This window comes from Coregonus clupeaformis, chromosome 21 (assembly GCF_020615455.1).
Source record: "Coregonus clupeaformis isolate EN_2021a chromosome 21, ASM2061545v1, whole genome shotgun sequence".
Lineage (NCBI taxonomy): Eukaryota > Metazoa > Chordata > Actinopteri > Salmoniformes > Salmonidae > Coregonus > Coregonus clupeaformis.
This window is the reverse complement of record NC_059212.1, coordinates 43327062-43354443: the sequence shown is the minus strand read 5'-3', so window position 1 is coordinate 43354443 and position 27382 is coordinate 43327062. Positions and strand designations below refer to the sequence as shown.

The following is a 27382-nucleotide window of genomic DNA, read 5'->3' as shown; positions in this document are numbered from 1 at the left end:
AGGTGTGATGTTATGGCTGGTAAGAACAGTAGTTTATTCAGCCTGGAGGTGTGATGTTATGGCTGGTAAGAACAGTAGTTTATTCATCCTGGAGGTGTGATGTTATGGCTGGTAAGAACAGTAGTTTATTCATCCTGGAGGTGTGATGTTATGGCTGGTAAGAACAGTAGTTTATTCATCCTGGAGGTGTGATGTTATGGCTGGTAAGAACAGTAGTTTATTCAGCCTGGAGGTGTGATGTTATGGCTGGTAAGAACAGTAGTTTATTCATCCTGGAGGTGTGATGTTATGGCTGGTAAGAACAGTAGTTTATTCATCCTGGAGGTGTGATGTTATGGCTGGTAAGAACAGTAGTTTATTCATCCTGGAGGTGTGATGTTATGGCTGGTAAGAACAGTAGTTTATTCAGCCTGGAGGTGTGATGTTATGGCTGGTAAGAACAGTAGTTTATTCATCCTGGAGGTGTGATGTTATGGCTGGTAAGAACAGTAGTTTATTCATCCTGGAGATGTGATGTTATGGCTGGTAAGAACAGTAGTTTATTCATCCTGGAGGTGTGATGTTATGGCTGGTAAGAACAGTAGTTTATTCATCCTGGAGGTGTGATGTTATGGCTGGTAAGAACAGTAGTTTATTCATCCTGGAGGTGTGATGTTATGGCTGGTAAGAACAGTAGTTTATTCATCCTGGAGGTGTGATGTTATGGCTGGTAAGAACAGTAGTTTATTCATCCTGGAGGTGTGATGTTATGGCTGGTAAGAACAGTAGTTTATTCAGCCTGGAGGTGTGATGTTATGGCTGGTAAGAACAGTCGTTTATTCATCCTGGAGGTGTGATGTTATGGCTGGTAAGAACAGTAGTTTATTCATCCTGGAGGTGTGATGTTATGGCTGGTAAGAACAGTAGTTTATTCATCCTGGAGGTGTGATGTTATGGCTGGTAAGAACAGTAGTTTATTCATCCTGGAGGTGTGATGTTATGGCTGGTAAGAACAGTAGTTTATTCATCCTGGAGGTGTGATGTTATGGCTGGTAAGAACAGTAGTTTATTCATCCTGGAGGTGTGATGTTATGGCTGGTAAGAACAGTAGTTTATTCATCCTGGAGGTGTGATGTTATGGCTGGTAAGAACAGTACTTTATTCATCCTGGAGGTGTGATGTTATGGCTGGTAAGAACAGTAGTTTATTCATCCTGGAGGTGTGATGTTATGGCTGGTAAGAACAGTAGTTTATTCATCCTGGAGGTGTGATGTTATGGCTGGTAAGAACAGTCGTTTATTCATCCTGGAGTTGTGATGTTATGGCTGGTAAGAACAGTAGTTTATTCAGCCTGGAGGTGTGATGTTATGGCTGGTAAGAACAGTCGTTTATTCAGCCTGGAGGTGTGATGTTATGGCTGGTAAGAACAGTAGTTTATTCATCCTGGAGGTGTGATGTTATGGCTGGTAAGAACAGTAGTTTATTCATCCTGGAGGTGTGATGTTATGGCTGGTAAGAACAGTAGTTTATTCATCCTGGAGGTGTGATGTTATGGCTGGTAAGAACAGTAGTTTATTCATCCTGGAGGTGTGATGTTATGGCTGGTAAGAACAGTAGTTTATTCATCCTGGAGGTGTGATGTTATGGCTGGTAAGAACAGTAGTTTATTCATCCTGGAGGTGTGATGTTATGGCTGGTAAGAACAGTAGTTTATTCAGCCTGGAGGTGTGATGTTATGGCTGGTAAGAACAGTAGTTTATTCATCCTGGAGGTGTGATGTTATGGCTGGTAAGAACAGTAGTTTATTCATCCTGGAGGTGTGATGTTATGGCTGGTAAGAACAGTAGTTTATTCATCCTGGAGGTGTGATGTTATGGCTGGTAAGAACAGTAGTTTATTCATCCTGGAGGTGTGATGTTATGGCTGGTAAGAACAGTAGTTTATTCAGCCTGGAGGTGTGATGTTATGGCTGGTAAGAACAGTAGTTTATTCATCCTGGAGGTGTGATGTTATGGCTGGTAAGAACAGTAGTTTATTCATCCTGGAGGTGTGATGTTATGACTGGTAAGAACAGTAGTTTATTCATCCTGGAGGTGTGATGTTATGGCTGGTAAGAACAGTAGTTTATTCATCCTGGAGGTGTGATGTTATGGCTGGTAAGAACAGTAGTTTATTCATCCTGGAGGTGTGATGTTATGGCTGGTAAGAACAGTAGTTTATTCAGCCTGGAGGTGTGATGTTATGGCTGGTAAGAACAGTAGTTTATTCATCCTGGAGGTGTGATGTTATGGCTGGTAAGAACAGTAGTTTATTCATCCTGGAGGTGTGATGTTATGGCTGGTAAGAACAGTAGTTTATTCATCCTGGAGGTGTGATGTTATGGCTGGTAAGAACAGTAGTTTATTCAGCCTGGAGGTGTGATGTTATGGCTGGTAAGAACAGTAGTTTATTCATCCTGGAGGTGTGATGTTATGGCTGGTAAGAACAGTAGTTTATTCATCCTGGAGATGTGATGTTATGGCTGGTAAGAACAGTAGTTTATTCATCCTGGAGGTGTGATGTTATGGCTGGTAAGAACAGTAGTTTATTCATCCTGGAGGTGTGATGTTATGGCTGGTAAGAACAGTAGTTTATTCATCCTGGAGGTGTGATGTTATGGCTGGTAAGAACAGTAGTTTATTCATCCTGGAGGTGTGATGTTATGGCTGGTAAGAACAGTAGTTTATTCATCCTGGAGGTGTGATGTTATGGCTGGTAAGAACAGTAGTTTATTCATCCTGGAGGTGTGATGTTATGGCTGGTAAGAACAGTAGTTTATTCATCCTGGAGGTGTGATGTTATGGCTGGTAAGAACAGTAGTTTATTCAGCCTGGAGGTGTGATGTTATGGCTGGTAAGAACAGTAGTTTATTCAGCCTGGAGGTGTGATGTTATGGCTGGTAAGAACAGTAGTTTATTCATCCTGGAGGTGTGATGTTATGGCTGGTAAGAACAGTAGTTTATTCATCCTGGAGGTGTGATGTTATGGCTGGTAAGAACAGTAGTTTATTCATCCTGGAGGTGTGATGTTATGGCTGGTAAGAACAGTAGTTTATTCATCCTGGAGGTGTGATGTTATGGCTGGTAAGAACAGTAGTTTATTCATCCTGGAGGTGTGATGTTATGGCTGGTAAGAACAGTAGTTTATTCATCCTGGAGATGTGATGTTATGGCTGGTAAGAACAGTAGTTTATTCATCCTGGAGGTGTGATGTTATGGCTGGTAAGAACAGTAGTTTATTCATCCTGGAGGTGTGATGTTATGGCTGGTAAGAACAGTAGTTTATTCATCCTGGAGGTGTGATGTTATGGCTGGTAAGAACAGTAGTTTATTCAGCCTGGAGGTGTGATGTTATGGCTGGTAAGAACAGTAGTTTATTCATCCTGGAGGTGTGATGTTATGGCTGGTAAGAACAGTAGTTTATTCATCCTGGAGGTGTGATGTTATGGCTGGTAAGAACAGTAGTTTATTCATCCTGGAGGTGTGATGTTATGGCTGGTAAGAACAGTAGTTTATTCATCCTGGAGGTGTGATGTTATGGCTGGTAAGAACAGTAGTTTATTCATCCTGGAGGTGTGATGTTATGGCTGGTAAGAACAGTAGTTTATTCATCCTGGAGGTGTGATGTTATGGCTGGTAAGAACAGTAGTTTATTCATCCTGGAGGTGTGATGTTATGGCTGGTAAGAACAGTAGTTTATTCATCCTGGAGGTGTGATGTTATGGCTGGTAAGAACAGTAGTTTATTCATCCTGGAGGTGTGATGTTATGGCTGGTAAGAACAGTAGTTTATTCATCCTGGAGGTGTGATGTTATGGCTGGTAAGAACAGTAGTTTATTCAGCCTGGAGGTGTGATGTTATGGCTGGTAAGAACAGTAGTTTATTCATCCTGGAGGTGTGATGTTATGGCTGGTAAGAACAGTAGTTTATTCAGCCTGGAGGTGTGATGTTATGGCTGGTAAGAACAGTAGTTTATTCAGCCTGGAGGTGTGATGTTATGGCTGGTAAGAACAGTAGTTTATTCATCCTGGAGGTGTGATGTTATGGCTGGTAAGAACAGTAGTTTATTCATCCTGGAGGTGTGATGTTATGGCTGGTAAGAACAGTAGTTTATTCAGCCTGGAGGTGTGATGTTATGGCTGGTAAGAACAGTAGTTTATTCATCCTGGAGGTGTGATGTTATGGCTGGTAAGAACAGTAGTTTATTCATCCTGGAGGTGTGATGTTATGGCTGGTAAGAACAGTAGTTTATTCATCCTGGAGGTGTGATGTTATGGCTGGTAAGAACAGTAGTTTATTCATCCTGGAGGTGTGATGTTATGGCTGGTAAGAACAGTAGTTTATTCATCCTGGAGGTGTGATGTTATGGCTGGTAAGAACAGTAGTTTATTCATCCTGGAGGTGTGATGTTATGGCTGGTAAGAACAGTAGTTTATTCATCCTGGAGGTGTGATGTTATGGCTGGTAAGAACAGTAGTTTATTCATCCTGGAGGTGTGATGTTATGGCTGGTAAGAACAGTAGTTTATTCAGCCTGGAGGTGTGATGTTATGGCTGGTAAGAACAGTAGTTTATTCAGCCTGGAGGTGTGATGTTATGGCTGGTAAGAACAGTAGTTTATTCATCCTGGAGGTGTGATGTTATGGCTGGTAAGAACAGTAGTTTATTCATCCTGGAGGTGTGATGTTATGGCTGGTAAGAACAGTAGTTTATTCATCCTGGAGGTGTGATGTTATGGCTGGTAAGAACAGTAGTTTATTCATCCTGGAGGTGTGATGTTATGGCTGGTAAGAACAGTAGTTTATTCATCCTGGAGGTGTGATGTTATGGCTGGTAAGAACAGTAGTTTATTCATCCTGGAGGTGTGATGTTATGGCTGGTAAGAACAGTAGTTTATTCATCCTGGAGGTGTGATGTTATGGCTGGTAAGAACAGTAGTTTATTCATCCTGGAGGTGTGATGTTATGGCTGGTAAGAACAGTAGTTTATTCATCCTGGAGGTGTGATGTTATGGCTGGTAAGAACAGTAGTTTATTCATCCTGGAGGTGTGATGTTATGGCTGGTAAGAACAGTAGTTTATTCATCCTGGAGGTGTGATGTTATGGCTGGTAAGAACAGTAGTTTATTCATCCTGGAGGTGTGATGTTATGGCTGGTAAGAACAGTAGTTTATTCATCCTGGAGGTGTGATGTTATGGCTGGTAAGAACAGTAGTTTATTCATCCTGGAGGTGTGATGTTATGGCTGGTAAGAACAGTAGTTTATTCATCCTGGAGGTGTGATGTTATGGCTGGTAAGAACAGTCGTTTATTCATCCTGGAGGTGTGATGTTATGGCTGGTAAGAACAGTAGTTTATTCATCCTGGAGGTGTGATGTTATGGCTGGTAAGAACAGTAGTTTATTCAGCCTGGAGGTGTGATGTTATGGCTGGTAAGAACAGTAGTTTATTCATCCTGGAGGTGTGATGTTATGGCTGGTAAGAACAGTAGTTTATTCATCCTGGAGGTGTGATGTTATGGCTGGTAAGAACAGTAGTTTATTCAGCCTGGAGGTGTGATGTTATGGCTGGTAAGAACAGTAGTTTATTCAGCCTGGAGGTGTGATGTTATGGCTGGTAAGAACAGTAGTTTATTCATCCTGGAGGTGTGATGTTATGGCTGGTAAGAACGGTAGTTTATTCATCCTGGAGGTGTGATGTTATGGCTGGTAAGAACGGTAGTTTATTCATCCTGGAGGTGTGATGTTATGGCTGGTAAGAACGGTCGTTTATTCATCCTGGAGGTGTGATGTTATGGCTGGTAAGAACAGTAGTTTATTCATCCTGGAGGTGTGATGTTATGGCTGGTAAGAACAGTAGTTTATTCATCCTGGAGGTGTGATGTTATGGCTGGTAAGAACAGTAGTTTATTCATCCTGGAGGTGTGATGTTATGGCTGGTAAGAACAGTAGTTTATTCATCCTGGAGGTGTGATGTTATGGCTGGTAAGAACAGTAGTTTATTCATCCTGGAGGTGTGATGTTATGGCTGGTAAGAACAGTAGTTTATTCAGCCTGGAGGTGTGATGTTATGGCTGGTAAGAACAGTAGTTTATTCATCCTGGAGGTGTGATGTTATGGCTGGTAAGAACAGTAGTTTATTCATCCTGGAGGTGTGATGTTATGGCTGGTAAGAACAGTAGTTTATTCATCCTGGAGGTGTGATGTTATGGCTGGTAAGAACAGTGTTTATTCAGCCTGGAGGTGTGATGTTATGGCTGGTAAGAACAGTAGTTTATTCAGCCTGGAGGTGTGATGTTATGGCTGGTAAGAACAGTAGTTTATTCATCCTGGAGGTGTGATGTTATGGCTGGTAAGAACAGTAGTTTATTCATCCTGGAGGTGTGATGTTATGGCTGGTAAGAACAGTAGTTTATTCATCCTGGAGGTGTGATGTTATGGCTGGTAAGAACAGTAGTTTATTCAGCCTGGAGGTGTGATGTTATGGCTGGTAAGAACAGTAGTTTATTCATCCTGGAGGTGTGATGTTATGGCTGGTAAGAACAGTAGTTTATTCATCCTGGAGGTGTGATGTTATGGCTGGTAAGAACAGTAGTTTATTCATCCTGGAGGTGTGATGTTATGGCTGGTAAGAACAGTAGTTTATTCATCCTGGAGTTGTGATGTTATGGCTGGTAAGAACAGTAGTTTATTCAGCCTGGAGGTGTGATGTTATGGCTGGTAAGAACAGTAGTTTATTCAGCCTGGAGGTGTGATGTTATGGCTGGTAAGAACAGTAGTTTATTCATCCTGGAGGTGTGATGTTATGGCTGGTAAGAACAGTAGTTTATTCATCCTGGAGGTGTGATGTTATGGCTGGTAAGAACAGTAGTTTATTCATCCTGGAGGTGTGATGTTATGGCTGGTAAGAACAGTAGTTTATTCATCCTGGAGGTGTGATGTTATGGCTGGTAAGAACAGTCGTTTATTCATCCTGGAGGTGTGATGTTATGGCTGGTAAGAACAGTAGTTTATTCATCCTGGAGGTGTGATGTTATGGCTGGTAAGAACAGTAGTTTATTCATCCTGGAGATGTGATGTTATGGCTGGTAAGAACAGTAGTTTATTCATCCTGGAGGTGTGATGTTATGGCTGGTAAGAACAGTAGTTTATTCATCCTGGAGGTGTGATGTTATGGCTGGTAAGAACAGTAGTTTATTCAGCCTGGAGGTGTGATGTTATGGCTGGTAAGAACAGTAGTTTATTCATCCTGGAGGTGTGATGTTATGGCTGGTAAGAACAGTAGTTTATTCATCCTGGAGGTGTGATGTTATGGCTGGTAAGAACAGTAGTTTATTCATCCTGGAGGTGTGATGTTATGGCTGGTAAGAACAGTAGTTTATTCATCCTGGAGGTGTGATGTTATGGCTGGTAAGAACAGTAGTTTATTCAGCCTGGAGGTGTGATGTTATGGCTGGTAAGAACAGTAGTTTATTCATCCTGGAGGTGTGATGTTATGGCTGGTAAGAACAGTAGTTTATTCATCCTGGAGGTGTGATGTTATGGCTGGTAAGAACAGTAGTTTATTCATCCTGGAGGTGTGATGTTATGGCTGGTAAGAACAGTAGTTTATTCAGCCTGGAGGTGTGATGTTATGGCTGGTAAGAACAGTAGTTTATTCATCCTGGAGGTGTGATGTTATGGCTGGTAAGAACAGTAGTTTATTCATCCTGGAGGTGTGATGTTATGGCTGGTAAGAACAGTAGTTTATTCATCCTGGAGGTGTGATGTTATGGCTGGTAAGAACAGTAGTTTATTCAGCCTGGAGGTGTGATGTTATGGCTGGTAAGAACAGTAGTTTATTCAGCCTGGAGGTGTGATGTTATGGCTGGTAAGAACAGTAGTTTATTCATCCTGGAGGTGTGATGTTATGGCTGGTAAGAACAGTAGTTTATTCAGCCTGGAGGTGTGATGTTATGGCTGGTAAGAACAGTAGTTTATTCATCCTGGAGGTGTGATGTTATGGCTGGTAAGAACAGTAGTTTATTCATCCTGGAGGTGTGATGTTATGGCTGGTAAGAACAGTAGTTTATTCAGCCTGGAGGTGTGATGTTATGGCTGGTAAGAACAGTAGTTTATTCAGCCTGGAGGTGTGATGTTATGGCTGGTAAGAACAGTAGTTTATTCAGCCTGGAGGTGTGATGTTATGGCTGGTAAGAACAGTCGTTTATTCAGCCTGGAGGTGTGATGTTATGGCTGGTAAGAACAGTAGTTTATTCATCCTGGAGGTGTGATGTTATGGCTGGTAAGAACAGTAGTTTATTCAGCCTGGAGGTGTGATGTTATGGCTGGTAAGAACAGTAGTTTATTCATCCTGGAGGTGTGATGTTATGGCTGGTAAGAACAGTAGTTTATTCATCCTGGAGGTGTGATGTTATGGCTGGTAAGAACAGTAGTTTATTCAGCCTGGAGGTGTGATGTTATGGCTGGTAAGAACAGTAGTTTATTCATCCTGGAGGTGTGATGTTATGGCTGGTAAGAACAGTAGTTTATTCATCCTGGAGGTGTGATGTTATGGCTGGTAAGAACAGTAGTTTATTCATCCTGGAGGTGTGATTTTATGGCTGGTAAGAACGGTAGTTTATTCAGCCTGGAGGTGTGATGTTATGGCTGGTAAGAACGGTCGTTTATTCATCCTGGAGGTGTGATGTTATGGCTGGTAAGAACAGTAGTTTATTCATCCTGGAGGTGTGATGTTATGGCTGGTAAGAACAGTAGTTTATTCATCCTGGAGGTGTGATGTTATGGCTGGTAAGAACAGTAGTTTATTCATCCTGGAGGTGTGATGTTATGGCTGGTAAGAACAGTAGTTTATTCAGCCTGGAGGTGTGATGTTATGGCTGGTAAGAACAGTAGTTTATTCAGCCTGGAGGTGTGATGTTATGGCTGGTAAGAACAGTAGTTTATTCATCCTGGAGGTGTGATGTTATGGCTGGTAAGAACAGTCGTTTATTCATCCTGGAGGTGTGATGTTATGGCTGGTAAGAACAGTAGTTTATTCATCCTGGAGGTGTGATGTTATGGCTGGTAAGAACAGTAGTTTATTCAGCCTGGAGGTGTGATGTTATGGCTGGTAAGAACAGTAGTTTATTCATCCTGGAGGTGTGATGTTATGGCTGGTAAGAACAGTAGTTTATTCATCCTGGAGGTGTGATGTTATGGCTGGTAAGAACAGTAGTTTATTCAGCCTGGAGGTGTGATGTTATGGCTGGTAAGAACAGTAGTTTATTCAGCCTGGAGGTGTGATGTTATGGCTGGTAAGAACAGTAGTTTATTCATCCTGGAGGTGTGATGTTATGGCTGGTAAGAACAGTAGTTTATTCATCCTGGAGGTGTGATTTTATGGCTGGTAAGAACGGTAGTTTATTCAGCCTGGAGGTGTGATGTTATGGCTGGTAAGAACGGTCGTTTATTCATCCTGGAGGTGTGATGTTATGGCTGGTAAGAACAGTAGTTTATTCATCCTGGAGGTGTGATGTTATGGCTGGTAAGAACAGTAGTTTATTCATCCTGGAGGTGTGATGTTATGGCTGGTAAGAACAGTAGTTTATTCATCCTGGAGGTGTGATGTTATGGCTGGTAAGAACAGTAGTTTATTCAGCCTGGAGGTGTGATGTTATGGCTGGTAAGAACAGTAGTTTATTCATCCTGGAGGTGTGATGTTATGGCTGGTAAGAACAGTAGTTTATTCATCCTGGAGGTGTGATGTTATGGCTGGTAAGAACAGTAGTTTATTCAGCCTGGAGGTGTGATGTTATGGCTGGTAAGAACAGTAGTTTATTCATCCTGGAGGTGTGATGTTATGGCTGGTAAGAACAGTAGTTTATTCATCCTGGAGGTGTGATGTTATGGCTGGTAAGAACAGTAGTTTATTCATCCTGGAGGTGTGATGTTATGGCTGGTAAGAACAGTAGTTTATTCATCCTGGAGGTGTGATGTTATGGCTGGTAAGAACAGTAGTTTATTCATCCTGGAGGTGTGATGTTATGGCTGGTAAGAACAGTAGTTTATTCAGCCTGGAGGTGTGATGTTATGGCTGGTAAGAACAGTAGTTTATTCAGCCTGGAGGTGTGATGTTATGGCTGGTAAGAACAGTCGTTTATTCAGCCTGGAGGTGTGACGTTAGCTATGATGTCTTCCGGTTGATAAGACGTGTAATCAGGGTGGTTCAGGGAACCATGAGTAACCTAGCCTGAGACCTGAGAACTAGCATTAGCTTCAGATTATTTTGTTTACAAATAATGTATTGAGTCATTTTGGACTCCAAAATGACAATACATTATTTACCATTAATTTCTATTGGGCACAACATCATCTTAAACACAACCAAAACAAACGGTAAATCCATCCAACAGGTTTGTAGTCAATATGGGACCAAATACTAAACTTTTAACTAAATGTAATCCACTATAAGTGACTTTGTCCAAATACTTATGACATCTTCAAATAGGGGACCTAGATACATAAAGTGCATTCATTTCTACATGGTAAAACAGATATGTATGAAAATACCCTAAAATAAATGGTAACATTCTGTACTGTCGCCTCATATAAAACATTTGATCTCAAATCCAATATTCTGGAGTATAGCGCCAAATTAAAAGTTTTAGCTTCACTGTCCAAATAAATTAGCAAAATAATGGTGGGTCAAAATTATTCCCAAGATGTTTAAATAAAACAACTTGGCCATGAAGAAGTTTCAGTAGATTAGTAACTGATTCCTATAAAGCTACGTGGTGTATAATGTATACAAAGCCTAGACCTCAATCCCTCTGTAGCTCAGCTGGTAGAGCACGGCGCTTGTAACGCCAAGGTAGTGGGTTCGATCCCCGGAACCACCCATGCACAAAAAATGTATGCACACATGACTGTAAGTCGCTTTGGATAAAAGCGTCTGCTAAATGGCATATTATTATTATTATTAATCCATTTCAGAATCTGTGGTATGACTTAAAGATTGCTGTACACCAGCGGAACCCATCCAACTTGAAGGAGTTGGAGCAGTTTTGCCTTGAAGAATGGGCAAAAATCCCAATGGCTAGATGTGCCAAGCTTATAGAGACATACCCCTAGAGACTTGCAGCTGTAATTGCTGCAAAAGGTGGCTCTGCAAAGTATTGACTTTGGGGGGGTGAATAGTTATGCACGCTCAAGTTTTCTGTTTTCTGTTTTTATGTCTTATTTCTTGTTTGTTTCACAATAAAATATATTTTTGTATCTTCAAAATGGTAGGCATGTTGTGTAAATCAAATGATACAAACCCCCAAAAAATCCATTTTAATTCCAGGTTGTAAGGCAACAAAATAGGAAAAATGCCAAGGGGGGTGAATACTTTCGCAAGCCACTGTAGCTGGACATTGTACATTCTGATTCCTATAAAGCTACATGGAATATAATGTAGCTGGACATTGTAAAGTGTGATTCCTATAAAGCTACATGGAATATAATGTAGCTGGACATTGTAAAGTGTGATTCCTATAAAGCTATATGGAATATAATGTAGCTGGACATTGTAAAGTCTGCTTCCTATAAAGCTACGTGGTGTATAATGTAGCTGGACATTGTAAAGTCTGATTCCTATAAAGCTACGTGGTGTATAATGTAGCTGGACATTGTAAAGTCTGATTCCTATAAAGCTACATGGAATATAATGTAGCTGGACATTGTAAATTCTGATTCCTATAAAGCTACATGGAATATAATGTAGCTGGACATTGTAAAGTCTGATTCCTATAAAGCTATATGGAATATAATGTAGCTGGACATTGTAAAATGTGCTTCCTATAAAGCTATGTGGTGTATAATGTAGCTGGACATTGTAAAGTCTGCTTCCTATAAAGCTACGTGGTGTATAATGTAGCTGGACATTGTAAAGTCTGATTCCTATAAAGCTACGTGGTGTATAATGTAGCTGGACATTGTAAAGTCTGATTCCTATAAAGCTACGTGGTGTATAATGCAGCTAGACATTGTAAAGTCATACCACACAATTATATTACTTCTTATTGACATTCAAGACTAACCCCCAATACTGACTATGTTCAGACAGTTAATCAGCATTATTTAAAAAATAGGAAATAAGAAAAATGTCACGATCGTTAACGGAAGATACGGACCAAGGCGCAGCGTGATAAGCGTACATTTTATTAAGTACTTAACACAACACAAAACAACAAACAAACGATACGTGAAGTCCTAGGTTACACAAAACAAACCTTTACGGAACAAGATCCCACACCGACTAGTGCCAAACAGGCTGCCTAAGTATGGTCCCCAATCAGAGACAACGAGCTACAGCTGCCTCTGATTGGGAACCACCCTGGCCAACATAGATCTAAACGATCTAGAACATCAACATAGAAAATATAACACAGAAACTCCACACCCTGGCTCAACATTTCAGAGTCCCCAGAGCCAGGGCGTGACAAAAACAAACATGTTCTGTATGCTGTAAATAACCTAAACTCTAACTGTAAATAACCTCAACTCTAGCTGTAAATAACCTAAACTCTAACTGTAAATAACCTAAACTCTAGCTGTAAATAACCTAAACTCTAGCTGTAAATAACCTCAACTCTAACTGTAAATAACCTAAACTCTAACTGTAAATAACCTAAACTCTAACTGTAAATAACCTAAACTCTAACTGTAAATAACCTCAACTCTAACTGTAAATAACCTCAACTCTAACTGTAAATAACCTCAACTCTAACTGTAAATAACCTAAACTCTAACTGTAAATAACCTAAACTCTAACTGTAAATAAGCTAAACTCTAACTGTAAATAACCTAAACTCTAACTGTAAATAACCTCAACTCTAACTGTAAATAACCTCAACTCTAACTGTAAATAACCTCAACTCTAGCTGTAAATAAGCTAAACTCTAGCTGTAAATAAGCTAAACTCTAACTGCAAATAAGCTAAACTCTAGCTGTAAATAAGCTAAACTCTAACTGTAAATAACCTAAACTCTAACTGTAAATAACAGGCCTTGTTGCAGACATTGTTAGGACTTCATTATAACCTCTAAAGGAGTTCATGAAACCATCCAACCATGGATGACTCTATACATATTTACAATGTATTGCTTATTACAGAAGGCTAGTACATTTTTTAACCCCATTCAAAGTTGTTTTAAACAACTGTTCCATTACGTGGTATTAGGAATGATGTTCGTCCATATAGGTTTTGTTGGATTTGTAGGTACAGTGGGGGAAAAAAGTATTTAGTCAGCCACCAATTGTGCAAGTTCTCCCACTTAAAAAGATGAGAGAGGCCTGTAATTTTCATCATAGGTACACGTCAACTATGACAGACAAATTGAGAAGAAAAAAATCCAGAAAATCACATTGTAGGATTTTTAATGAATTTATTTGCAAATTATGATGGAAAATAAGTATTTGGTCACCTACAAACAAGCAAGATTTCTGGCTCTCACAGACCTGTAACTTCTTCTTTAAGAGGCTCCTCTGTCCTCCACTCGTTACCTGTATTAATGGCACCTGTTTGAACTTGTTATCAGTATAAAAGACACCTGTCCACAACCTCAAACAGTCACACTCCAAACTCCACTATGGCCAAGACCAAAGAGCTGTCAAAGGACACCAGAAACAAAATTGTAGACCTGCACCAGGCTGGGAAGACTGAATCTGCAATAGGTAAGCAGCTTGGTTTGAAGAAATCAACTGTGGGAGCAATTATTAGGAAATGGAAGACATACAAGACCACTGATAATCTCCCTCGATCTGGGGCTCCACGCAAGATCTCACCCCGTGGGGTCAAAATGATCACAAGAACGGTGAGCAAAAATCCCAGAACCACACGGGGGGACCTAGTGAATGACCTGCAGAGAGCTGGGACCAAAGTAACAAAGCCTACCATCAGTAACACACTACGCCGCCAGGGACTCAAATCCTGCAGTGCCAGATGTGTCCCCCTGCTTAAGCCAGTACATGTCCAGGCCCGTCTGAAGTTTGCTAGAGTGCATTTGGATGATCCAGAAGAGGATTGGGAGAATGTCATATGGTCAGATGAAACCAAAATATAACTTTTTGGTAAAAACTCAACTCGTCGTGTTTGGAGGACAAAGAATGCTGAGTTGCATCCAAAGAACACCATACTTACTGTGAAGCATGGGGGTGGAAACATCATACTTTGGGGCTGTTTTTCTGCAAAGGGACCAGGACGACTGATCCGTGTAAAGGAAAGAATGAATGGGGCCATGTATTGTGAGATTTTGAGTGAAAACCTCCTTCCATCCGCAAGGGCATTGAAGATGAAACGTGGCTGGGTCTTTCAGCATGACAATGATCCCAAACACACCGCCCGGGCAACGAAGGAGTGGCTTCGTAAGAAGCATTTCAAGGTCCTGGAGTGGCCTAGCCAGTCTCCAGATCTCAACCCCATAAACATCACTGCTCTAGAGGAGATCTGCATGGAGGAATGGGCCAAAATACCAGCAACAGTGTGTGAAAACCTTGTGAAGACTTACAGAAAACGTTTGACCTGTGTCATTGCCAACAAAGGGTATATAACAAAGTATTGAGAAACTTTTGTTATTGACCAAATACTTATTTTCCACCATAATTTGCAAATAAATTCATTAAAAATCCTACAATGTGATTTTCTGGATTTTTTTTCTCATTTTGTCTGTCATAGTTGACGTGTACCTATGATGAAAATTACAGGCCTCTCTCATCTTTTTAAGTGGGAGAACTTGCACAATTGGTGGCTGACTAAATACTTTTTTTCCCCACTGTATATGTTTGTATATTTACCAATAAAAAATACCATAGTGATTGAGTGTCCATATAGCTGTACCATGATATTTGCATTGCTACTAAGTAACCCTCCAATTGTTCTCCCCACCCCAAGTTGGGCCGTCATCCCAGTGATCAACATACTCCACCCCCGTCCCCCCGGATCACCACCCCCGTAGAGGCCAGGACCCATCCATCGAAAACAGCACATAGTGCCACCCACAAAACAGAAGCAGGTCAACCGCCAAAAGCATTTCCAATGCTCTCACCTGAATATATATATATATATATATATATATATATATATATATATATATATATATATATATTTCAAATATCTTGCATATCTTAATTTGCATCATTATCAATTAATATGCGTAATAATGTTGTCAGTTCATGCGTAAGATTGTTACCTATAACCCGGATTGCCATTGTATTACATGACATTTTTGTCAAGCAATTATTATTTTAGCAAACAATTATTGTGGTTCATCCTATATTCTCCCTAACATCCTTACAACCCCTTGCAACAGATGTGGGATAAACACACACACACACACACATCTAACACACTCAACCCCTTTCCTCCACAATCAACCATAAGATCAGATGCTCAACGGTTATTACATCCCAGAGCCCAACTCAAGAAAGGACCTGATTTACGAATGCATATACAGTTACAGCTAAATGTTTTTTTATTTTCTTTTGGGATCCTTATCCACTTGTACAGTAGGTGGCGGAATGCACATATAATTGTTGCGAACACCATTATACCAAAGAAGAAGAACACATGGAATTATCATATTCTTTCCGAAGTTTTCTGAGAGGGGTTTGCTGGTTTCATTTGATGTTATTCTGCCCAGGTCATCAACACAGCGCTGGTTAATAGTTTATGCTGCTCATGGTTTGCGTGGACTGTCTTGTCGTTTAGGAAGAACTATCCTCGTAAGTAGCCCGCTGTTATCATCTCTGAGTGAAACATGTTTGGTTTTAGGTCAAGACTGTCATGAAATGCGTGAATCCAGAAATATGAATTACAATAAAGAAAGCGGTATGTTTATACATTAATACATATTTCAAGTATGCACAGAGTGACTGTAAAGAAGGCACTCGTTGATCTTGTTGATCGACCACTTTTGATCTCAGGTGATCTCCCTCTTATTTTGGCGCCATCTTCTAGGTGTAGGATACAGTAGCCTGATATGCTATTTTCTTCTCACAGTGACAGAGTACTTGATGGAAATGTAGCCTATTTCTAAACTTTGGTATCCTAAAACATATGATACGATTTTTTTATGAGGTAAGAAATGTATTAATGTTGATTGATTCATGCAAAGCGTAGTTTAACCAAATGTTCAACAACAACAAAATCCGGATTGTGGCCTAGTTTTTTCAAGGGTGTCGTCACATAATTTTGCGCTATAGTTCCAATCAGAGTTCGACTATTTGTTACACTGTATTTTTTTAAAAAATTTGGTCCAGTTGGTTTCACATTGGTAAATGTCAAACGAACTAAACATTTACATTTACATTTTAGTCATTTAGCAGACGCTCTTATCCAGAGCGATTTACAGTTAGTGAGTGCATACATTTTAATATTTTTTCATACTGGCCCAAATGTCCATGAAAGTAATTTCTTTATTGGACAAAAATGCTCTAGTTAAATCCGTTTATGATGACCATGCAGCATCACTTGTGTGTCCCAATCTTCATATTACTTTCGCTTTGGTCTTCCAACAACACCGGGAGGAAACCGCGCAATGGCCGCTCTAAATGCGACGTGAATAGGCTATATTCCGGTAGCCGACGGTATATCCCGGGTTTAGCCCTCGTCTCCCCTCATCTGTATCGGATGCGCTCATAAATGCGCTTCTACTCACAGAATGATTCAGAGCTCTGAAGTTATAATGCTGCGTCAGTCCAACTACCAATAATAATGCGAGAGTCTGATTTATTTTCCCGTGTTTGGTCCGGATCAGACTGAGACCACGGCGGGTTGTTTAGTGCGGATAGTAGGGTGCGGTCCAAATGAACCGAACAGGCCGAACTAAGGCGGTCAACGCACCAGAGTTCGGAAAAACCCCACCAAACGAATTTGATGTGAAAGCCCCCTAAGATTCAAGAAGGGAATAACTTTCATTAATCATCACATTTTGTTTCATGTAGAATAATGTCAACCAGTGCTGTTGTTCGATTTATTTATTTATGTTTTACTGAAGAGTATTAGGGCCAAGTGAAGATTTTAAAAAATACAAAAAAACATTGCATGGAGAGTGCTTTAAAAACTCGAAATACTTAGCGACTAAATTCGAAATTTCGACAATAGTTGCAATTAATTTGAGAAAAAAGTCCAAATTAAATGTAGTTAAAGTCGCAATATTTCGAGAATAAAGTCGGAATATTGAGAATATATGAGAATAAATCATAAATAAATAAAAATGGTGGGATCTTCTGTCACGATCGTTGTATGGAGTAGACCAATGCGCAGCGTGTTGAGCGAACATACTTTATTTAATTAAAGTGCACACACGATACAAAACGATAACGTACCATAGACCAACACGGAACAAGATCCCACAAACACAAAGGGAAAACCAGACAGTTTAAATATGGCTCCCAATCAGAGACAACCAGCCACAGCTGACACTCGTTGCCTCTGATTGGGAGTCACTCAGGCCAACATAGAAATAAACAAACTAGAATTCCCAACATAGAAACAGAACACATAAAAAGAACACACCCTGGCTCAACATATAGAGTCCCAGAGCCAGGGTGTGACACTGTAAGTGGCTCTGGATAAGAGCGTCTGCTAAATGACTAAAATGTAAATGTAAATGTTTATACATATCTCCGCTGTTGAAACCTAAATGTTAGTCTAAAAGAAATGGGAGATAATGTCTAGATGCTTTTTATAGTGGAGATCGAGTTTATAAACAGTCAGATGGAACAATGTAAATAAGCATTTTAACATCATAGATTTAGCTGGTGGTAACTTGTGGAATAGACACCGGCTGGAATGCAGATTTAACCATTCAGCGTTCAGGGTTAGACCCACCCGTTGTATATTTGCATATAGGCCTACTGCAGCTCTGATTGGTTATGCCGCACCGGTCTGTGCGGGCTGAGTCGTGCTCAGTAGAATCCTACTCAGAGCAAAAACCTCTTACATAGTTCGTTTTGTTTCAGTATGTTGCATTGAAAGTGGCTAATATTGCATTGATTCGATCACAATTGCCACAGTAAAGGGAAACGTTGATAGTGTTAACTAACAGGGAAAACTCTGGAAAGTTGAGTGAAATTCAATCTCGTGCTTCTCTCTGTGGGCTGATATTTCTTCTGCGAGGCAGGTGCAGGCGCACAGCTTAGAGGGAACATTGATTACTGAGTATTTTGTGTAGGTTGTTGACCAATTACAATTAAATCCATTTCAATCCCACTTTGTAACACAATAAAATGTGAAGAAATCCAAGGGGTATGAACACTTTTGCAAGGCACTGTATTTGGTTAGTATCACATTTAATTTGTCACATGCTTTGTAAACAACAGGTGTAGACTAACAGTGAAATGCTTACTAACGTGTCCTTCCCAACAATGCACAGAGAAATAATAACACAATAAATAAATCCACAATGAGTAACGATAACTAGGCCATATACACGGGGCACCAGTACTGAGCCGATGTGCAGGGGTACGAGGTGATAACTAGGCGATATACACAGGGTACCAGTACTGAGTCGATGTGCAGGGGTATGAGGTGATAACTAGGCTATATACACAGGGTACCAGTACTGAGTCGATGTGCAGGAGGGGTACGAGGTGATAACTAGGCTATATACACAGGGTACCAGTACTGAGTCGATGTGGTCGATGGGTATGAGGTAATTGAAGTAGATATGTGCATATAGGTAGAGATAAATTAATTATAAATTACTAGACTACAGGATAGATAAAAACATTGTATAATAAACATAGTCTTTTTTCATTATTGGTCCCAAAAAATTTTTTAAGCATATATATATATTTTTTCTCATAAATAACTTACTGCCTTTTCTTGTTGGCACAATATCATTTTAATCAATGGCCAATTTTATCTTATTATTCAACTAATGATATTACAATGTGTTGAAATGCTGGCTTTTATTTTGAAGGTTTCCTCATTACCATACGAAAGTGGCATCATTGTTTGTGCTGGTGGCAGAATAGTACTGTGCTGTTGCCATGGGAGATAGAGCAAAGAAACAACATCTACTGGACCAATTTTTGAAGGTATTTTGAAAGGAGTTCTACCAAACCAACTGTCTACAACTTGAGTCACCGTTCATAACCTACAATATGTGATGGTGTTTTTCTATATTACAGAAGACTTCTCGTCCAAGTAACACTTCAAACAACCAACAAGAAACTCCTGGCCAATCTCCAGGAGCTGATGCCAAGGTGACACACACACTCTGTCATATTACTTTTAATCTTAGTTTTCTTTTATTAACGTGACTTGCTTCAGCAGTCACACTTTAAATATTGTACAACTTATTTCTGACTCTTTATTCTTTGGAACGCTATTTTCCGTACACTGTTCTGTTTACACTAGATACGTGATTCAAACTTTAAAATGTGCAGACTAGTCTGGAATAATTGTATATTTACAACTTTTTGATATCATTTATACTTTTTCAATTATTCAGCTTTTGTCTTCCCTCCATCCACTTTCAATGTTCTAAAGCTCCCCTTGTTAACTCCCATTCTAAAGCTCCCCTTGTTAACTCCCATTCTAAAGCTCCCCTTGTTAACTCCCATTCTAAAGCTCTTCTTGTTAACTCCCATTCTAAAGCTCCCCTTGTTAACTCCCATTCTAAAGCTCCCCTTGTTAACTCCCATTCTAAAGCTCCCCTTGTTAACTCCCATTCTAAAGCTCCCCTTGTTAACTCCCATTCTAAAGCTCCTCTTGTTAACTCCCATTCTAAAGCTCCCCTTGTTAACTCCCATTCTAAAGCTCCCATTCTAAAGCTCCTCTTGTTAACTCCAATTCTAAAGCTCCCATTCTAAAGCTCCTCTTGTTAACTCCCATTCTAAAGCTCCCCTTGTTAACTCCCATTCTAAAGCTCCTATTCTAAAGCTCCCCTTGTTAACTCCCATTCTAAAGCTCCTCTTGTTAACTCCCATTCTAAAGCTCCCATTCTAAAGCTCCTCTTGTTAAGTCCCATTCTGAAGCTCCCATTCTAAAGCTCCTCTTGTTAACTCCCATTCTAAAGCTCCCATTCTAAAGCTTCCCTTGTTAACTCTCATTCTAAAGCTCCTCTTGTTAACTCCCATTCTAAAGCTCCCATTCTAAAGCTCCCCTTGTTAACTCCCATTCTAAAGCTCCTCTTGTTAACTCCCATTCTAAAGCTCCCCTTGTTAACTCCCATTCTAAAGCTCCCATTCTAAAGCTCCCCTTGTTAACTCACATTCTAAAGCTTCCCTTGTTAACTCCCATTCTAAAGCTCCCATTCTAAAGCTCCTCTTGTTAATTCCCATTCTAAAGCTCCCCTTGTTAACTCCCATTCTAAAGCTCCTATTCTAAAGCTCCCTTGTTAACTCCCATTCTAAAGCTCCTCTTGTTAACTCCCATTCTAAAGCTCCTCTTGTTAACTCCCATTCTAAAGCTCATCTTGTTAACTCCCATTCTAAAGCTCCCCTTGTTAACTCCCATTCTAAAGCTCCCATTCTAAAGCTCCCCTTGTTAACTCCCATTCTAAAGCTCCTCTTGTTAACTCCCATTCTAAAGCTCCCATTCTAAAGCTCCTCTTGTTAACTCCCATTCTAAAGCTCCCCTTGTTAACTCCCATTCTAAAGCAACTATTCTAAAGCTCCCCTTGTTAACTCCCATTATAAAGCTCCCATTCTAAAGCTCCTCTTGTTAACTCCCATTCTAAAGCTCCCATTCTAAAAGCTCCCCTTGTTAACTTCCATTCTAAAGCTCCCCGTGTTAACTCCCATTCTAAAGCTCCTCTTGTTAACTCCCATTCTAAAGCTCCCATTCTAAAGCTTCCCTTGTTAACTCCCATTCTAAAGCTCCTCTTGTTAACTCCCATCTAAAGCTCCCATTCTAAAGCTCCTCTTGTTAACTCCCATTCTAAAGCTCCCCGTGTTAACTCCCATTCTAAAGCTCATCTTGTTAACTCCCATTCTAAAGCTCAAGCTCCCATTCTAAAGCTCCTCTTGTTAACTCCCATTCTAAAGCTCCTCTTGTTAACTCCCATTCAAGCTCTCTCCATTCTAAAGCTCCCATTCTAAAGCTCCTCTTGTTAACTCCCATTCTAAAGCTCCCCTTGTTAACTCCCATTCTAAAGCTCCTCTTGTTAACTCCCATTCTAAAGCTCCCCGTGTTAACTCCCATTCTAAAGCTCCTCTTGTTAACTCCCATTCTAAAGATCCCATTCTAAAGCTCCTCTTGTTAACTCCCATTCTAAAGCTCCTCTTGTTAACTCCCATTCTAAAGCTCCCATTCTAAAGCTTCCCTTGTTAACTCCCATTCTAAAGCTCCTCTTGTTAACTCCCATCTAAAGCTCCCATTCTAAAGCTCCTCTTGTTAACTCCCATTCTAAAGCTCCCCGTGTTAACTCCCATTCTAAAGCTCCCATTCTAAAGCTCCTCTTGTTAACTCCCATTCTAAAGCTCCTCTTGTTAACTCCCATTCTAAAGCTCCCATTCTAAAGCTCCTCTTGTTAACTCCCATTCTAAAGCTCCCCTTGTTAACTCCCATTCTAAAGCTCCTCTTGTTAACTCCCATTCTAAAGCTCCCCGTGTTAACTCCCATTCTAAAGCTCCTCTTGTTAACTCCCATTCTAAAGATCCCATTCTAAAGCTCCTCTTGTTAACTCCCATTCTAAAGCTCCTCTTGTTAACTCCCATTCTAAAGCTCCTCTTGTTAACTCCCATTCTAAAGCTCCCATTCTAAAGCTCCTCTTGTTAACTCCCATTCTAAAGCTCCCCTTGTTAACTCCCATTCTAAAGCTCCTCTTGTTAACTCCCATTCTAAAGCTCCCCGTGTTAACTCCCATTCTAAAGCTCCTCTTGTTAACTCCCATTCTAAAGATCCCATTCTAAAGCTCCTATTGTTAACTCCCATTCTAAAGCTCCTCTTGTTAACTCCCATTCTAAAGCTCCTCTTGTTAACTCCCATTCTAAAGCTCCCCGTGTTAACTCCCATTCTAAAGCACCTCTTGTTAACTCCCATTCTAAAGATCCCATTCTAAAGCTCCTCTTGTTAACTCCCATTCTAAAGCTCCTCTTGTTAACTCCCATTCTAAAGCTCCCATTCTAAAGCTTCCCTTGTTAACTCCCATTCTAAAGCTCCTCTTGTTAACTCCCATCTAAAGCTCCCATTCTAAAGCTCCTCTTGTTAACTCCCATTCTAAAGCTCCCCGTGTTAACTCCCATTCTAAAGCTCCTCTTGTTAACTCCCATTCTAAAGCTCCTCTTGTTAACTCCCATTCTAAAGCTCCCATTCTAAAGCTCCTCTTGTTAACTCCCCATTCTAAAGCTCCCCTTGTTAACTCCCATTCTAAAGCTCCTCTTGTTAACTCCCATTCTAAAGCTCCCCGTGTTAACTCCCATTCTAAAGCTCCTCTTGTTAACTCCCATTCTAAAGATCCCATTCTAAAGCTCCTCTTGTTAACTCCCCATTCTAAAGCTCCTCTTGTTAACTCCCATTCTAAAGCTCCTCTTGTTAACTCCCATTCTAAAGCTCCCATTCTAAAGCTCCTCTTGTTAACTCCCCATTCTAAAGCTCCCCTTGTTAACTCCCATTCTAAAGCTCCTCTTGTTAACTCCCATTCTAAAGCTCCCCGTGTTAACTCCCATTCTAAAGCTCCTCTTGTTAACTCCCATTCTAAAGATCCCATTCTAAAGCTCCTCTTGTTAACTCCCATTCTAAAGCTCCTCTTGTTAACTCCCATTCTAAAGCTCCTCTTGTTAACTCCCATTCTAAAGCTCCCGTGTTAACTCCCATTCTAAAGCTCCTCTTGTTAACTCCCATTCTAAAGATCCCATTCTAAAGCTCCTCTTGTTAACTCCCATTCTAAAGCTCCCCTTGTTAACTCCCATTCTAAAGCTCCTCTTGTTAACTCCCATTCTAAAGCTCCTCTTGTTTACTCCCATTCTAAAGCTCCTCTTGTTAACTCCTATTTTAAAGCTCCCCTTGTTAACTCCCATTCTAAAGCTCCTCTTGTTAACTCCCATTCTAAAGCTCCCATTCTAAAGCTCCTCTTGTTAACTCCCATTCTAAAGCTCCCTTGTTAACTCCCATTCTAAAGCAACTATTCTAAAGCTCCCCTTGTTAACTCCCATTATAAAGCTCCCATTCTAAAGCTCCTCTTGTTAACTCCCATTCTAAAGCTCCCATTCTAAAGCTCCCCTTGTTAACTTCCATTCTAAAGCTCCCCGTGTTAACTCCCATTCTAAAGCTCCTCTTGTTAACTCCCATTCTAAAGCTCCCATTCTAAAGCTTCCCTTGTTAACTCCCATTCTAAAGCTCCTCTTGTTAACTCCCATCTAAAGCTCCCATTCTAAAGCTCCTCTTGTTAACTCCCATTCTAAAGCTCCCCTGTTAACTCCCATTCTAAAGCTCATCTTGTTAACTCCCATTCTAAAGCTCCCATTCTAAAGCTCCTCTTGTTAACTCCCATTCTAAAGCTCCTCTTGTTAACTCCCATTCTAAAGCTCCCATTCTAAAGCTCCTCTTGTTAACTCCCATTCTAAAGCTCCCCTTGTTAACTCCCATTCTAAAGCTCCTCTTGTTAACTCCCATTCTAAAGCTCCCCCCCATTCTAAAGCTCCTCTTGTTAACTCCCATTCTAAAGATCCCATTCTAAAGCTCCTCTTGTTAACTCCCATTCTAAAGCTCCCCTTGTTAACTCCCATTCTAAAGCTCCTCTTGTTAACTCCCATTCTAAAGCTCCCATTCTAAAGCTCCTCTTGTTAACTCCCATTCTAAAGCTCCCCTTGTTAACTCCCATTCTAAAGCTCCTCTTGTTAACTCCCATTCTAAAGCTCCTATTTTAAAGCTCCTCTTGTTAACTCCCATTCTAAAGCTCCTCTTGTTAACTCCCATTTTAAAGCTCCCATTCTAAAGCTCCTCTTGTTAACTCCCATTCTAAAGCTCCCATTCTAAAGCTCCCCTTGTTAACTCCCATTCTAAAGCTCCCATTCTAAAGCTCCCCTTGTTAACTCCCATTCTAAATCTCCTCTTGTTAACTCCCATTCTAAAGCTCCTATTTTAAAGCTCCTCTTGTTAACTCCCATTCTAAAGCTCCTATTCTAAAGCTCCCCTTGTTAACTCCCATTCTAAAAGCTCCTCTTGTTAACTCCCATTCTAAAGCTCCCCTTGTTAACTCCCATTCTAAAGCTCCCCTTGTTAACTCCCATTCTAAAGCTCCTCTTGTTTACTTCCATTCTAAAGCTCCCTTCTAAAGCTCCTCTTGTTAACTCCCATTCTAAAGCTCCCTTGTTAACTCCCATTCTAAAGCTCCCCTTGTTAACTCCCATTCTAAAGCGCCTCTTGTTAACTCCCCATTCTAAAGCTCCTCTTGTTAACTCCCATTCTAAAGCTCCCATTCTAAAGCTCCTCCTGTTAACTCCCATTCTAAAGCTCCCATTCTAAAGCTCCCCTTGTTAACTCCCATTCTAAAGCTCCCCTTGTTAACTCCCTTTCTAAAGCTCCCATTCTAAAGCTCCTCTTGTTACTCCCATTCTAAAGCTCCCATTGTTAACTCCCATTCTAAAGCTCCCATTCTAAAGCTCCTCTTGTTAACTCCCATTCTAAAGCTCCCATTCTAAAGCTCCCATTGTTAACTCACATTCTAAAGCTCCCATTCTAAAGCTCCTCTTGTTAACTCCCATTTGAATGCTATGAAATCCAAAATGTACTGTACAAATCAGCTATTTTGACCACTTTCCCAACAAGTTAGATTAAAACTTACAGCGTGGAAATCTTTGTCTGTTTCTCTGCAAATCTCAGGGTGTGGGCACGCCAATCAGAGTGCTGAATTTGCCATCATGATGAAAGAGCCTGCGTACTGGCCGCTCTGATGAACTCTCATTCATTACTAAGAAGTGTTATTTGCATGTGAAAATGTCATGGGATGCATTTGCTCCATTGTCAACATTTATGTTGGTGACTCAGTCTTTGAGGGTATTCACAAATGTAAGAGTGCGCCTTTTTTAAAGTATCCTCATCCAAGCTCCCAAAACCCCGCTAGTTTACCAACTTCAACGCTGGTTTACCAACTTCAACGCTGGTTTACCAACTTCAACGCTGGTTTACCAACTTCAACGCTGGTTTACCAACTTCAACGCTGGTTTACCAACTTCAGCTGGTTTACCAACTTCAACGCTGGTTTCAACCACATTGAATGCAGCCTAGCAGATGTTGGTGTGGGAATCTCCCTCTCTCTTGTTATTAACCCTTTTTGTTTCCTCGTGTCTCTCAGAACAAAGTCTTTAAAGACTAAACTGAAACATTGTGGGGCTCTGGACCCCGGAATGCTGATGCAGCTTTAATTAGGGGTCTTAGCACCGGTCCTACCACACTTTACATAACGGTATGTTGTAAATAGTCTGTTGTATGCTTACTACACAGTATGTAGTTTTAATAAGGAGTAGGAATTACAGATTTCGGACAAGGCCTCTGTACTACCCACTGGGCACAAGCTGGTTGAATCAACGTTGTTAAAACATAATTTGTCAATGTATTGTGATGTGGAATCTACGTGGTAAATACATTGGATTTGGAAAAAAGTCATCAACATAAACTGTTTTGAGGGTGAAATTTCAACCACAAGATTATGTCATCATGGTAACCAAATTTCAACAGACAAAACTTGTATAAAATATGTTGAAATTATACCTACGGAGGAGCGGCTTCTATGGAGTAACTTTGAATGTCTTTGAACTTCCGAGTTGGTTTAACGTTGGACCAGAGCAAACGTTAGCTAAATAGCTAACAAGCTTACGTGTGCAGAGCAGCACTATAATGAAAAACCCTTTTTACCTTTTTGTAGTTAATAAATCCAATGTGAAACGTCATAACTATAGTATCCTTAACTAGCATTGAAAAAGTCAATCCATTCTTCTCTAATAAACATCGCTCCCTAATTTCTGAATTACGCTTAACGTCATCAGTAGGCTACAGTAACCTAGGCTACAGTAACCTAGGCTACAGTAACCTAGGCAACAGTAACCTAGGCAGCGGTAACCTAGGCAACAGTAACCTTGGCAACAGTAACCTAGGCTACAGTAACCTAGGCTACAGTAACCTATGCTTCAGAGGGGTGGCAGGTAGCCTAAACGCACACCCACTGGCAGAGATTTCCAGCTGGCAGGCAGATGCTGGAATAAGTTTGAGTGACAGAGTGAGGGCTTTGCATAGGCGCTTTGTTGTGATTTTTGTGGGACGGGAAAAAAAATGTCTGGGACGTAAAAGAGCGTTATTAACCAGTTCCCATGCTTTTAAAAGAACGGTTGTGTTCCAGAAGAGTATAGATCACTTTGTTTTCGGTTCAGGTTCTGTTCCTCAAATAATTTCGTTATTTTCCGGTTTTCGGTTTTGTTCCCTGAACAGGTTCCAACCCCTGGTTATAGACCCTTAAAATAAAGTGTTACCCTAAGATGTTGCTGGACCCAGTACAGGCAGTGTGGTCCCCTGGTCTTCTGGTCCCAGTGATGCGAGGCCTAGCAGCAAAGACAGCTCAGACGCTGCAGCAGAGTCCAGTGGAGTGGCGGTAGGAAGACCACCACCCAGAGAGACAGACTGGCCAACAGATATAACAATATATAAGAATAGAGTGACAGACAGAGAGAACAATGAGAAGCACAGACCGAGCCAGAGTGACAGCAGAGAAGATGCAGAGACAGACTAGGCAACAGAGGCCCAGTTATAGTGGTGAGTTGTATCTCCAGACAGAGGAACAGTTAAGTGGTGAGTTGTGTCTCCAGACAGAGGAACAGTTATAGTGGTGAGTTGTATCTCCAGACAGAGGAACAGTTATAGTGGTGAGTTGTATCTCCAGACAGAGGAACAGTTATAGTGGTGAGTTGTATCTCCAGACAGAGGAACAGTTATAGTGGTGAGTTGTGTCTCCAGGCAGAGGAACAGTTATAGTGGTGAGTTGTATCTCCAGACAGAGGAACAGTTATAGTGGTGAGTTGTATCTCCAGACAGAGGAACAGTTATAGTGGTGAGTTGTATCTCCAGACAGAGGAACAGTTATAGTGGTGAGTTGTATCTCCAGACAGAGGAACAAAGTTATAGTGGTGAGTTGTATCTCCAGACAGAGGGACCCAGTTATAGTGGTGAGTTGTATCTCCAGACAGAGGACCAGTTATAGTGGTGAGTTGTATCTCCAGACAGAGGCCCAGTTATAGTGGTGAGTTGTATCTCCAGACAGAGGAACAATTATAGTGGTGATTTGTATCTCCAGACAGAGGAACAGTTATAGTGGTGAGTTGTATCTCCAGACAGAGGAACAGTTATAGTGGTGAGTTGTATCTCCAGACAGAGGAACAGTTATAGTGGTGAGTTGTGTCTCCAG

General features: G+C 40.7%; 1 long non-coding RNA gene across 1 annotated transcript; it reads left to right on the top strand.

Annotated features, from left to right (window-relative positions):
- The first annotated feature begins 15584 nt into the window (after positions 1-15584).
- LOC121535720 lies at positions 15585-19821 on the top strand. The gene is made up of 4 exons (XR_005994773.2): positions 15585-15758; positions 18962-19079; positions 19173-19247; positions 19804-19821. It is a non-coding gene; the product is annotated as an uncharacterized LOC121535720 (long non-coding RNA).
- Positions 19822-27382: the final 7561 nt, after the last annotated feature.